We start from the raw sequence: 13,117 nt of genomic DNA on the forward strand, positions 1-13,117 counted from the left end.
AATAAGTCCTATGGTATTGTTTTATGCTTTAATTAAATAGATGCCTATTAGAGAAGGATGCCTAAGCTAAAGGTCCAAAGACTTGGTTTATGCTTGCATTCAGAAGAGACCAGTGTTTCCCAGCCTTAGTACTATTGGCATTTTTTGCAGAATAATTCTTTGTTTTGCAGGCTGTCTTTTGCAGCCTGTAGTTTGTTTAGCAGCATCTTTGGCCCCTGCATCATTAGATATCAGCATCAGCCCCCTCAACCTGTGATCCTTGACAATGTCTCCAGATATCTGTAAATGTCCCCTCTTGGCAAAAGTTAACCTCCAGCAGAGAACCACTGTTCTAGATGAACAGTTAAGTATAGTTGAATGTGTAATGTGGAACTAAAGTTGCATCTCAGCAACCAGCTATAGTGAGAATTATGAGAAAGGTGTAGTAGAGTCGTGATTTTCAGAAGGAAATATGGAATTTATTTTCTCCATACCAGTTACGTTAGGAAGATTTCAAAATCTTCAGTAACTGCATTCCTTCAACTGTCTTTTCTAGCTTCAGTTTTTTGCTTTTCCCTACATCTCTTCTCTCTGTAGAAATTGTCTTGTTGGCCTAGGGCCTGCCCTCCCTTCCTCCTTCCTTTTTTCTCCCTCCCTCCCTTCCCTCCTTTCCTTACTCCCACTCTACTCTACCATTTTTGCCCAAAATTCCAGCACTCTAGTTCCTGGAAACAGAATGCTGGCTTACTTCATAAAAAAAATTAATTCTTGGAATGTTTGAAAATGTTTTTCCCCCTAATTTGAGTTTAGCAGTGAAGTGCTGACCTTTGGTTCTTTTTTAAATGTTTCAAGTGTGTAAGCAAGCAGCTCAGTGAAATCATTCTCTATGAAGCACAGCAACTGAATCAACTGAAAATATAAAATGGTTTCTAGATAACCTATAACCAATGTCAGTTCCATTTACATAGGTCTTCTTCCTCTTCAATTAATTTGTTTATCTCATCAAGTGATTTTTTAAAAAAATTAAGTCAGAAAGCCTCCAAAGTACATTTAAAATAGTGTATGAAATAGTTTGTTAGATTGCATTTTTTCTTTTCTTTTTTTATCCTCACCCGAGGACATTTTTCCATTTTTTTTGTACAGATAGAGTGGGAGGGAGAGAGAGGAAGAGACAGAGAGAGAGAAACATCGATGTGAAAGGGACACATCGAGTGGCTGCCACCCGCACGACCAACCAGGGCCGGGGACAAACTGCAACCGAAGTACGTGCCCTTAGCGGGAACCGAACCCGGGTCTCTCCGGACCGCAGGCCGACGCTCTAACCGCTGAGCCAAACCGGCCAGGGCTGCATTTTTTCTTAAAACATACTGTGTTTGTAGACATCTGTGTTGAGAGATTCAGGTATGAAATGCACAATAGTAGTAAAGAGATTTTGGTACACAGTGTCTATTGTAATTTTCTTTTAAATTAGAGGTATTTCACTATCCCTATTAGGAGCAATGAATTAGGCCTTAAAAAAGAGGACCTGCCCTGGCCGGTTTGGCCCAGTGGTTAGAGCGTCGCCCTGCGGTCCTGAGAGACCCGGGTTCGGTTCCCGCTAAAGGCGCGTACCTCGGTTGCAGTTTGTCCCCGGCTCTGGTCAGTTGTGCGGGTGGCAGCCACTCGATGTGTTCCTTTCACGTCGATGTTTCTCTCTCTCTCTCTTCCTCACTCTACCTGAACAAAAAAATGGAAAAATGTCCTCGGGTGAGGATAAAAAAAAAAAAAGAGGACCTAATTCTAATCTATTGACCTACAGGAAATTGGGTTAGGGTTTTGGGGTCTCTAGTCTTTAGTTGTAGTTTTCAAACATTAGTGTTAAATAACACTACTAAACAGATAAACTTATTTCAATAAGGTCAGTTTTCTTTCCATTATATATGGATAATTGTCTCAAGGAAAACATTTTTTAAATTGTTATATCTTAGAGGATGTTACAATTTATCATGCTTCTAAGGGCAGTATCACTAGGCCTAAATTGTTATTTCAACTAGGCTATATTATACATATGGATACTTAGTAAATATTGAATTATAATTTTTAAAGCTAAAAGGGGTCAGATTATAGGAGTAAACATTTCATGAGTTAATTCTTCATAAGCTGTTTTACTTTAAAGCTTTGAGTTTTTATTTTTTCACTCTACCTCACAATCCTTTCGTGCGCTCCACTCATCCTCACCAAAAAAACAAACAACCAAAAAAACCCCACAAGAAAATACACACACCAAACAAACAACAACAACAAAAACAAATAAAAATCCACACCTGTATCTCCTTTAGCTTGTTTTTTATAGGTGGAGTGAAAATGAGAGGAGGGATTAGTTTTGTTCTGCTGGGTGACTATGATTTCATTGCTACTATGAAACAGCTGTTTGAGAAGCAACATCATTAATCGTTTTTGCTTCCTTTGAACTTGCCCTATGGCTTCCTTAGTTGAGAAATTCTGGTATTGCAGAACTTTTGGATTTTGCTTTGCTTTAACTATTTCCTTAGAATTGGCTCAGGATCTTAGATTTCAGAAAGCTTGTTTCCTTGAGTAAGTGAACCTGGTGTTTCAACATGGGTTATGTGCTTCTTGCTCACTCACCTGCCTTGTTAGCAATCACAATTACTTTGACAAGCCACAGCTAATATTAAAATATGTGTTAAAAGGGTTGATTTTTCTGTATCTTCTGTTTTTTGTTCTCACATTTATAATTCCAGTTCTCTGCCTCTGACAGCCAAATTCCAAGTGGGCTTTCTTGCTTTTAGTCTTTGCTTCTAGCCCTTCTTCCGACCATAGGTACCATGTGAATTCCTTGCTCAGAAATCTTTGTTGATTTCTCTGTTACCTGCAGAATAAAAACTTTCTTCTAGACCTGGCTTCCCTGAGGGCACTCTTCTCCCTCCAAACAGGAAGGCATAAAGTGAAGCATATTTGCGCTCTGGTTTCTAGTGTTGGTTAGCCTCATGTGCTGTCTCTTTTCTCCACTAGTGTGAGCACTTTAAGGTCAGAATCTTAGTCATCCTTTGTCCCTAACAAGCCATTTATTTTGTCATGGGCATAATTATTTCTTGTTTAAGTTACTATCTTGTGTGGGATTAGGATTTACCTCGAATATAAACCTTATACTTTCCCATTTTCAGTGTCCATGGGAATAAATAACTATCCAGACAAACAATGTGAACAAAAAAGGAGTGGTACTAGTACTTAAACAAAACAGTGCATGGTATCTAAAGCAAATTGTTTGGTTTAAGAATTTTTATCCATATTTATAAGGCCTTTAAAAGCCATTGTATTTGCTAAAGTAATGAAAATGACCATGGACTTTCCTTGGAGGAAGGTCTACTGTGTTGCAGTTGGAGTGCTAATCTTTAAAAACATGTTTTTGTTATGATAAATCTCAGTTTCTAACCTTTATTTCTTGGCTTCTTTTAAACATAAATAAAGAACGTGAGTCTTGTTAAATATATCAGTGATAGGAAATATAATGACTGTTACAGGTTTTTTTTTTTAATCCTTACCTGAGGATATTTTTTCATTTATCTTTAGACAGAGTAGGAAGGAGAGGGAGAGGGAGAGAGAGAGAAGCATCAAAGCGAGAGAGACAAATTGACTGGTTGCCACCCACATGACCCTGACTAGGGCTGGGGACAAACCACAACCCAGGTACATGACCTTGGCCAGAATCGAACCTGGTCTCATTGATCCGCGGGCTGACGCTCTAACTGCTGAGCCAATCTGGCCAGGGCTAAGTTACAGGTTTTAGTGGAAGATATTAGGAAATATAATGCCTCTCTTATAGGATTTAGTGGGAGGTATTATTTAAATGTGAAAAAGATTGCTATAAATTTTCTTGAAGAAAAATTGAATTTTCAATCACAATCTTAATTTTTATTTTGTTATATGTCTCTCTGCTTTGGAAAATCCAAGATACCACAGATTCACATTGGAAGACCTGAATGTATCTGTCACATTTCTAGGTCACATATTTTTTGGTCACATGTTCTGGAATTCAGTTACCCAATATGTGACTTCCCAGAGTGTGACGTTGGTGAAGCTCAGATCTCAGATGGCATTTGAGCCATATGAAGTAAGGTCAATTGCACCTAATTTGATAGTGCTTAGGCTGCTTTCTGTCATAACTTGTTAAATACTAATTAAGAACTTTAACAGAAATAGGGCAAAAATAATTTTAAAATGAGTGTTCATTACCGTAAACTTAGTGGCTTAAAATAATGCCAAATTTATTAAATTTACATTTCTGGAGGCCAGAAGCCCAAAATGGGTTTCACAGGGTTGAAATCAGGATGTCAGCAGGGTTTATTTTCTTTGGGAGTTCAAAGAGGTGAATCCATTCCTTTTCCTTTTCCAACTTCTCTCTATAGGCTATCAGCTTTCATTGGCACATGGCATCTTACTCCATTTTCAGACAAGATCGGGCGTGTTCAGGGTGGTATGGCCGTAGACCCTTACTCCATTTTCAAAGCCAACTATGGCTGATGGAGTCTCTCATGTAGCATCATTCTCCTGCCTTTCTCATTCACTTATAAGGACCCTGTGATAACATTGGGCCCACCCAGATAATCCAGGATACCAGTCTCATCTAGAGATCCTTTATGATTATATCTGCAAAGTTCCTTTTGCTGTGTCAGGCAATAGGTTCCAGGGATTGCCTGGGCACCTTTGGGGGCTCTCATTCTGTGTACCAAGGTCTGCTCTTCTGGTTCCCAAAGATTCATGTCTGTCCTACATGGAAAATTCATTCACCCTATCTCAACAGCTACATAAATCTCAGCCCATTCCAGCATCATGTCAGCATCCAAAATCTCATCCAGGACTCATGATCTCACTCAGATATGGATGAGATTCTGGGTATAATTCATACTGGGACAAAATTTTTTTTTATCTGTGACCCTATGAAACTAGAAAACACAATGTCTACTTCTAGCATATGATGGTGGAACAGGTAGAGGATATCAGTTATAGACATTCCTGTTCAAAAGGGGAGAAAGCAGAAAGAAAGGAGCCATCAGTCCCATGAACTCTCCAAACTACATTAGGTTTTAAGGCCTAGAGATAGTCCTCAATGACTTTGTGCTCAGCTCTCTGGGCACTGGACTCCACCCCGGGAGTCATTCTTTTTAATGAAAGGTAACACATGTCTGCAGCTGAGTCATTTTATCAGCCTGTTTCTTGCCTGTAGAAGTAGGCTGACCTGATAGCATTATTTCATTTTGTTCTCTCAATCTTTTTTTCTCTCCTATTTTACTACAACTAGCAAGAAAAACAAAACAAAACCAGTTGCACCCTCTATAGGTTGCCTGGAAATCTCATTTAAGAATCCAAGTTCATAGCTTAGAAGTTCTGCTCCACATAACTGCAGGACATACTTCACCTAAGATTGCTGCCACTGAATACAAGGATCCTCCTCTCTAGTCTCCAATCACATGTTCCTCCTTTCCATCCATGTTCTCACCAGGAGCACATTTAAAGTTTAAACATGTCTGTCTGTTTGTGACAATGTAGGTATTTTCTAAGCTCAAATATGTTTTCTCTGCCATGGTCCTCACTTCCTTCTGAGCCCTCGCTGGTAGAGAAGTTAACGTCTGTATCTCTGAGAGTGTGTCAGGGCACTCCAGGCTTTTTCTGTCATGCTCCTCGGCATTCTTTCAGCCTCTGTCCACTGCCTAGTTCCAAAGTCATTTTTACATTTTTTTATGTTTGTTGCGGAAGCACTGCACTTCCAGGTATCCTTATTGATAGCTCATGTATAACTTTAGGGAATGCATACTGACTGTCATTTTATATTCTTGAATCCTTTGTAATTTGTGTGACACTCATAGTAAGAGCAGAATTACCAGTTTCTGGGGCTTCATCTGGAACCCATGATGTTTCACTTGAGACATACTGTGAAAGAGGAAGACTTTGCTTTGTTTACTTCCTCCTCAATGAAGTTTTTCCTGACCAGCCAGTCTAAATTAGTCTTCCTCTCCCTTCATTATTACACCATTTTGAAATCCTCCTGTGAATTTACATTTTTATTGTCTATAGATCTATGGGGCTGGTGCCATCAGAGCATGAATCTGTCCAACTTGTTTATCACCTAATGGAGTGGTACACAGTAATCCTTTCATAAATGTTGATTAAATGACTAGTTCAATGATTGAATATTAATTTGGACTAGTAGTTCTTTAAAGAGAAAACCCTTGTGCCTTGGGTAACTTTAGTGAATTTTGACCCAATATATCCCCATTTATCTCTTTTATATCTTGCTGGTAGACTTAACTAAAACCTATGATATTATTCCTAACACAGTTCTAATAAAGGAAATTAGTTGGGGGGGCCAGATTCTTACTGCATGATCAGAAAAGTGTTGTGACTCTTGGTAAATTACATGGTAAAGTGAAATGTGATTTTTATATTTGAATATTCTGGACACTTTATTTTCAACAGGATTGTTGCACTGCTACTTCACATGGTATTTGACTACTTTCTTTTTAAAAAAATTTAAATATATCTTCATTGATTTTAGAGAGAGGAAGGGGAGGAGAGAGAGAGGCAGAGAGAGAAACATTGATGTGAGAGAGAAATCAGTTGCCTCCTGGAGATGCCACAACTGGGCATCAAACCTGCAGCCTGGGTATGTGCCCTGACTGGAAATTGAATCCGCCACCTATTGGTGTACAGGATGATGCTCTAACCAACTGAGCCAGACTAGCCAGGGCTTGACTGATTTCTTAAAATGCATACAATGAGGCATTAAATATATCCTCACAGTCATATCTGTCACATGGGATGATGTTAGTAACTTTGGCTTTTAGGAGCTATGATGGTGCTGAGAACCTTACCACAGTCTGTTCTTTATGTCTTTCTTGCTTTATGTGATAAGAGTTACCATTGGTGGCATTTGTAAACTGTTCTATATCCTTAGTGTCAAGTTATGCCTTAGTTTACCAGATTCTTAAGAGAATTGATAACTTACTTCAGGAAATAAAATACATACATACACATAATTTCTCATAATGGCAAATAGGAAAGAAATGGTATTACAATAGGTGAGCTTTAAGATTGAAGTCTTAATTGTTGATCTTGTAGAATGAGGGTGGATGTAGCATGCATCTCAGGAACTACTGTGGTTATAAATCATTACATTTCCTTCATGTATTTCTGAGCTTACTTTTTGATCCTGATTGGCCATATCCTCTGTATTGTGTGGTAATTTACAGCTTAGGAGTTACACATGTCATTTTGAGCTGAGCTTTCTTACACTCTCTACGTATAAGGAATTTTATCCCTCCAAGAGTTATTTAGCTCTGTAAGGAGAATCTCCAGATAGGGAAAGGCAGTTGACCCAGAACTCTGGCAGTGAAATGTTTTCATGAAACTTTGGGCAAGTTACCCCAGTTCTTTAAGCTTCAGCTTTCTTTTCTACAAATGTCAGATAATAAATGTGCCTACCTCACAATGCTGGGGGACAAAGTAAGTTAATCCATCTAACATACTTAGAAACAGGACATGGCACATAAGTTCTTAGTAAATACAAGCTGTTATTTTGAATACTTTAGAGACTCTTTGGGGTCAGCCCTCTCTTTCTGCCTCCTTGTAGTTTGATCCATTTATGGTCACAGACGTCCTTTTATTGGCTCTTCTTGGGAAAAAGTGTGTTTCATAGCAAAGGCTTCAAGAAAAATAAAATAAAATCAGCCTTAATTACTAGTTTCTGATCCCACCATAGCTTCTTCAAGGGACTTGAATTTCTGTTAGCAGCCTCCCCACTGGGTACAGACCTGGTAAATATCTGTCCTATGTTAAGAATTCTATAGGGAGTGAATTTTAAGTAACTGCAAAACTTTACAGATGATTTAAAAGTAATTTATCTATATTCTGTTACCCGTTTTTAAATGAATGCAATAATTTTCTGCAAACATTTTTTTCTTGAAAATAAAGCTGTTAATATAAATTATGAAACATTATTTGAGTTGATTCATATGAATGTACCATTTCTCAGGGGGATTCATGATTACTTTCTACAAATTTTAAAACCTTTTTGAAATTCCCTGTATTGATGACTCAGAGAGATTCCTAATAAAACTCCAGAATTACCATGAATTTAATTATTTAAAATTGTTTCATTTTTATTTTATTTATTTTTTAAATTCTCACTGGAGAATATGTTTTATTGATTTTAGAGAGGGAGGAAGGGGTGGGGGAGAGAGAGAAAGAGAAAGAGAAAGAGGAAGATCAATTGGTTACCTTCACGCCCCAACTGGGGATTGAACCTAAAACCTAGGTTTGTGCCCTGGCTAGAAATTGAACCCACAGCCTTTTGGTGTATGGGATGATGCTCTGAATAACTGAGGCACCCAGCCAGGGCACCATGAATTTACTTTTAAAAGAGAAGTAGCATCTTTGAAAAGTGGTAGTAACCTTGCTATACAAACAATGAAATACAGAATCTGTGATAGTATTTATGACTTTTAAAAATTTTTCAAAGGAGTCGCTTAAGACTTAGCTTTTTAGTACCTAGAATTCCTTCTGTTTACCTTGCCTTTCTAAGGAACAGTTCAGAATTGTTTTCAGTCATTTACCTATCTAATCTACATATATTTTTCTTGGTTGGGCACATGCCTTTTATTTGACAGCCTTTCATAGTATTTAAGAGGCATGGAACCTGTAAGTAAACTGCACTTATGATCAATATAATAAAAATGAGAAAACTGCCTACTTACGGGATTTCTAAGGAGATGTGATTTCAAGAATTACATTTATTTAATTTATACAGTTTAAAATTGACCTACTGAGTTTTCACAAACTGAGCACATCAATGTCATCTGCAGCCATGTCAGGAAATGTATGCAGGAGATGTGTTTATAAAAGTCATAATGCTGGTCTGTAAAGTTGTCAGAACTGATGACATGGTGTTTCCCCGGTTCAAGGTCAACACTCTGCACTTGCTCCACTCATTCATCCTCTCTTACCTCTAGGACCTGTCCATTTACCCTGATTCTCTCTACTGTCTTCACACTTCTTTAAAAACTCCTGTGTCCTGGTTCTTAAACATTCTCATGTCATGCCTGGCATTACAATTAATACAATCCAAGCAAATCTCTTCATACCCTCCTTAAATATGGTCTCTGTTTAGGATGAGAGATAAGTGAATGTGTGTGTGTGTGTGTGTGTGTGTGTGTGGTGAAGATGGTCTCCTAATACTGTTCGGGGTATCCTGTTGACTTCCATCGTCCCTTCTCCCTGCTGGCCAGCTTGTGTCTTTTCTGCTGACATCATTGCTTACATGTGAATATCCTTCTTGATTCCCTGTATCTCATTTTGGGCTCAGTTAGGATCATCCTTTTTACTGTCTTGACCCTCCTTTGTATCTCATGGATGCTGTGCACCTCCCAACCCCTTTTTTTTCTTAGGTAGCCCCGTGCTGCAGAAGCAGTGTGTGTAATGAAGCTTTTAGCTATCTTGAGTGCTTTGCCTTTTCCTGTCACCTCAGGCATGTGGTAGTTTATATGCTGCATATGTTCTCTAGTGGTGCAAGGTGCTGGGGAGAGATGGGCTCAGTGTTCCCTCTGTTTAACCACACTTCCCCACCAGGCTACTTAGATGTTTTTCTGCTGAGCTGACTTTCTTCTCATGGGATCCCCAATAGGCCCCTCTGTCTTTAGCAATCTCTTCATCTTCTCTGACATGCCATTCACTTCTGACACCTTGGCACAAGGAGGAGAGGACAGTGTTGAATCCCTGCCCCCTTATCATCATCTGCCTTCTGCAGTTTCGAGGAGGTAACTGGTTACCCTGTGGCTGCCATGTTTATGGTCTCTACCATTGTACACCTGGAAAGTAAGTCACTTGTACTTAATTTCTATCTGAACGGCACTAATGCACCCTGTCTGCCTCTTCTCCCATTATGCATGTTAATGTGGACGATAAAAACAAATTAATAATTTTCAAAATATTTCTTGCATTACTTTTCTGTAGTCTTTACATTCCTGCTCTGAAGTTAGATTTTTGGTACAATTATTTTAGTGTAGGTTTCTGACGTTCTATGTGTGCTCATCTTACTTTCCTAAAGCAGCTCTTCTTAAGCTTTAACATGTATAGAAGTGAGCCCGAATCTTTTAAAATGCAGATTCTCATTCAGTAGGTCTGGGGTGGGGCCCCAGGATCTGCATTTCTCACAAGCTTCCAGGGGATGCCTTTGCTGAGGATCCACAGTCTAGTCCGTACTTCCAGGAGCTGAGTCCTGGAGTCCTAAAGATCTTTCTGGATCTTCTCCATTTATCCATTGCATGAGCATTTTTTAAGACGTATCCCATCTTTGCTGCATTCAAGAAGCTTCCCATAACCTTATCAATAAAGTATTTAAAACAAGTGTCTTAAACAAAGTAAGCATTCATTATGTTTTATACATTCACATTTATGTACATACACATATATACCAGCTGTTACACTTATTATATAGTTAAATTTCTAGTGTTAATCTGGAGTCTTGTTTTAGAGTGCATTTGAGAAAAACTATTTGATATTATCTTGCATGGAAACATGCTTCCTGGAGTGTGATCAAATACCGGAATTAGTGATAATGAATCTTTTGTATATTTAGCAAGAATTTTTAAAGTGAATTTCTTCTTTTGATGACATGATTAATCAGGTTAGGTTGAATGTGGTCATATAATGATTTTATAAACATTTTCATCTGGTAATGTTCACGATGGAATGCCTTTGTTAGAAGTAAATAAAAGGTGATTGCAAATTCTGAGGAAGTTTATAGTCATTGGACTTGAAATAATTGTTCATGCTACTTTTAGATAATCTCAGTTCTCCCAATCTTTATGCACATACAACAGAATTTCCATTGCCTTTAAAGGGAATTCTGATCTTAGAAAACTATCCTTCACAATATTTACTCACAGCTGCCTACAGAATATGAAATATTTTGTGATTAAACATAGCATAAATGTTCTATAACTTCTCCTTTCATCATAGTATCATTTGCTGCTTGGGCTTCCTGTACATTCATTATGACATCTGGTTCTTATGAAACATACATAAGTTCATTCAACAAATATTTGTAGAATGCCAATCCTATGGTTTGCATTATCTAGGTATCTGGGAATGGAACAGTCTTTGGGAAGCTGATATTAATTAAAGTAAGAAAAAATGTTCTTTAAACATATAACCATTAGATAAAAACAATATGGTTATTTTGGCTTTTTTAGTTGTAAGTTTAAGTATACAAAATGGGTTCTGGGTTTTTTCTTTCTTCCTTTTGTCTTAGTATACCTTTGTAGTACATCACTTTAATTTTGTTTTGGATGATTGCATTTTATACATCAGGTTTAATTTTATTGTTTTTTTGCCAGAAGCTATTCAAAACTTTCAGAGCAAAGAATAAGTAATGAGCTGCACAGTAATTTATACTGTGCATATGGTGATCCTTAGTATTTCAGAACTAATATCCTGAAAACTTATCAACCAAGAAATGTGGTCCATTGTTGTTTTAGCAGTCACATCTGAAATACCTTAAGCTCTAATATAAAAGTAACTAGCATAAAGACAATGATTCTGAAAAATATGAAAATTTTCACAGACTCTTACTAGTGTGACTACCTTTGGAGAATTAGCAAGACTTTAGCTTTATAATTCGTAGATTTTGAATTATAAATTTTGGTGTGTATGGATGTTTTTGTTCGTCAATAAGCAAATGTTACTAAAGAAAAACCAAAAAAAAAAACAATTAGAAAATTCAAGCATTAGAATGAGTCTGTCAAATAAGCAACTCTTTTTCTGAATAAAGGTAGAAAATGCCATGAGGAATTTCTGTAGTGGATTCATATATGGGGGGGATAAGTTGAGAGTTGAACTTGACTATTTTTAGAATTATGTAGCAGTATAGAATTCATTTGTCATAATGGTATGTCTGGATTTCTGGAATTTAAGATTAGTTATTTAGATTTATGATAGCTTTAATCAATGAATATTATGTGGTTAAGTTCATGACCAGGATCATCAGCTTATTTGTTAGAACATTTTGAGTAAAAATATAGAGGTGTAACTAACTTGTCTTTTCCCCCTATATGTGTAGTCTGTGATGGAGGAAAGATTAGTTTTTAATAATGTGTATATCATTTACATTTGTTGCATTTTCAAGGTTTAGTTTACTATAATTAAGTTTCTAAAACTTGATGTGTGTGTACCCTAAATTGAAGCATTCAATCAGAGCATTTCTGTTATTATAGCAACCTTCTGAATACATTTCTTCTACTATTAATGGATTATGTAATATAGATCCAAGATTATTTCATACTTTAATTCAATCTTCTATTACAACTTCACAGTAGAGACTTTATAAATGATACATTTTGCTACCTTCTTGGGCATAAAATATTCACAAACTATTTTTCTTCCACTCTAGGTATGTTTCTCTAATTTTATATTTTTTACATTCAGTATCTTATAAAAATTGGCATCTCTGCTGATAGATATGGTAAATGATGTTAAGTGTGTGAAGAACATTTCTGTTTTTAGGGAGGACTCTTTCCATACTGGGAAGAGATACTCCTCAAGCTAGCTCTAGCCAAGGGAGCATTATTACAGAGAAGGCTCAGGAAACCTGAGGCAGACACTTCGTGAAGCTGGTGGGTCAAGAACCAAGACTGGTGCCTTTGGCTCTGGAGCACACGGTATTGCTGCCGTGCTTTCCGCCTAGCCTTCTGATTTCCTCACTCTACGAGATTTAAGCTCAGTTCACACCGCTCACTGCCTCAAATGCTTAATTAGTTTCCCCAAATCAGACATATCTGATCTGCCAGTCTCAACTTTTTGCCCCAAGCTATGACATCCTACCTAGGCCTTTGGCAGGTGAAGATTGGCTACCTTTTGGTCAAGTCTTCACTCCTCTGGTTCAGGCAGCTGTGGTTAGAGCATGGTTCAGGGTCACTGAACTTGCTCCTCAGAAAAACTAGGGGAAAGTACTCTGAGACTATTAAAAACAATATGTAGTGCTGCTTCCAAATCCTTCATATATCCAGTATCAGAAAGTAGTTTATTGCCTTTTAAACAACAAACACATAGCTTTTTATTGAAGTATTCCATCAATGATGACATACAT

This window comes from Molossus molossus, unplaced genomic scaffold (genome assembly GCF_014108415.1).
Source record: "Molossus molossus isolate mMolMol1 unplaced genomic scaffold, mMolMol1.p scaffold_m16_p_7, whole genome shotgun sequence".
Lineage (NCBI taxonomy): Eukaryota > Metazoa > Chordata > Mammalia > Chiroptera > Molossidae > Molossus > Molossus molossus.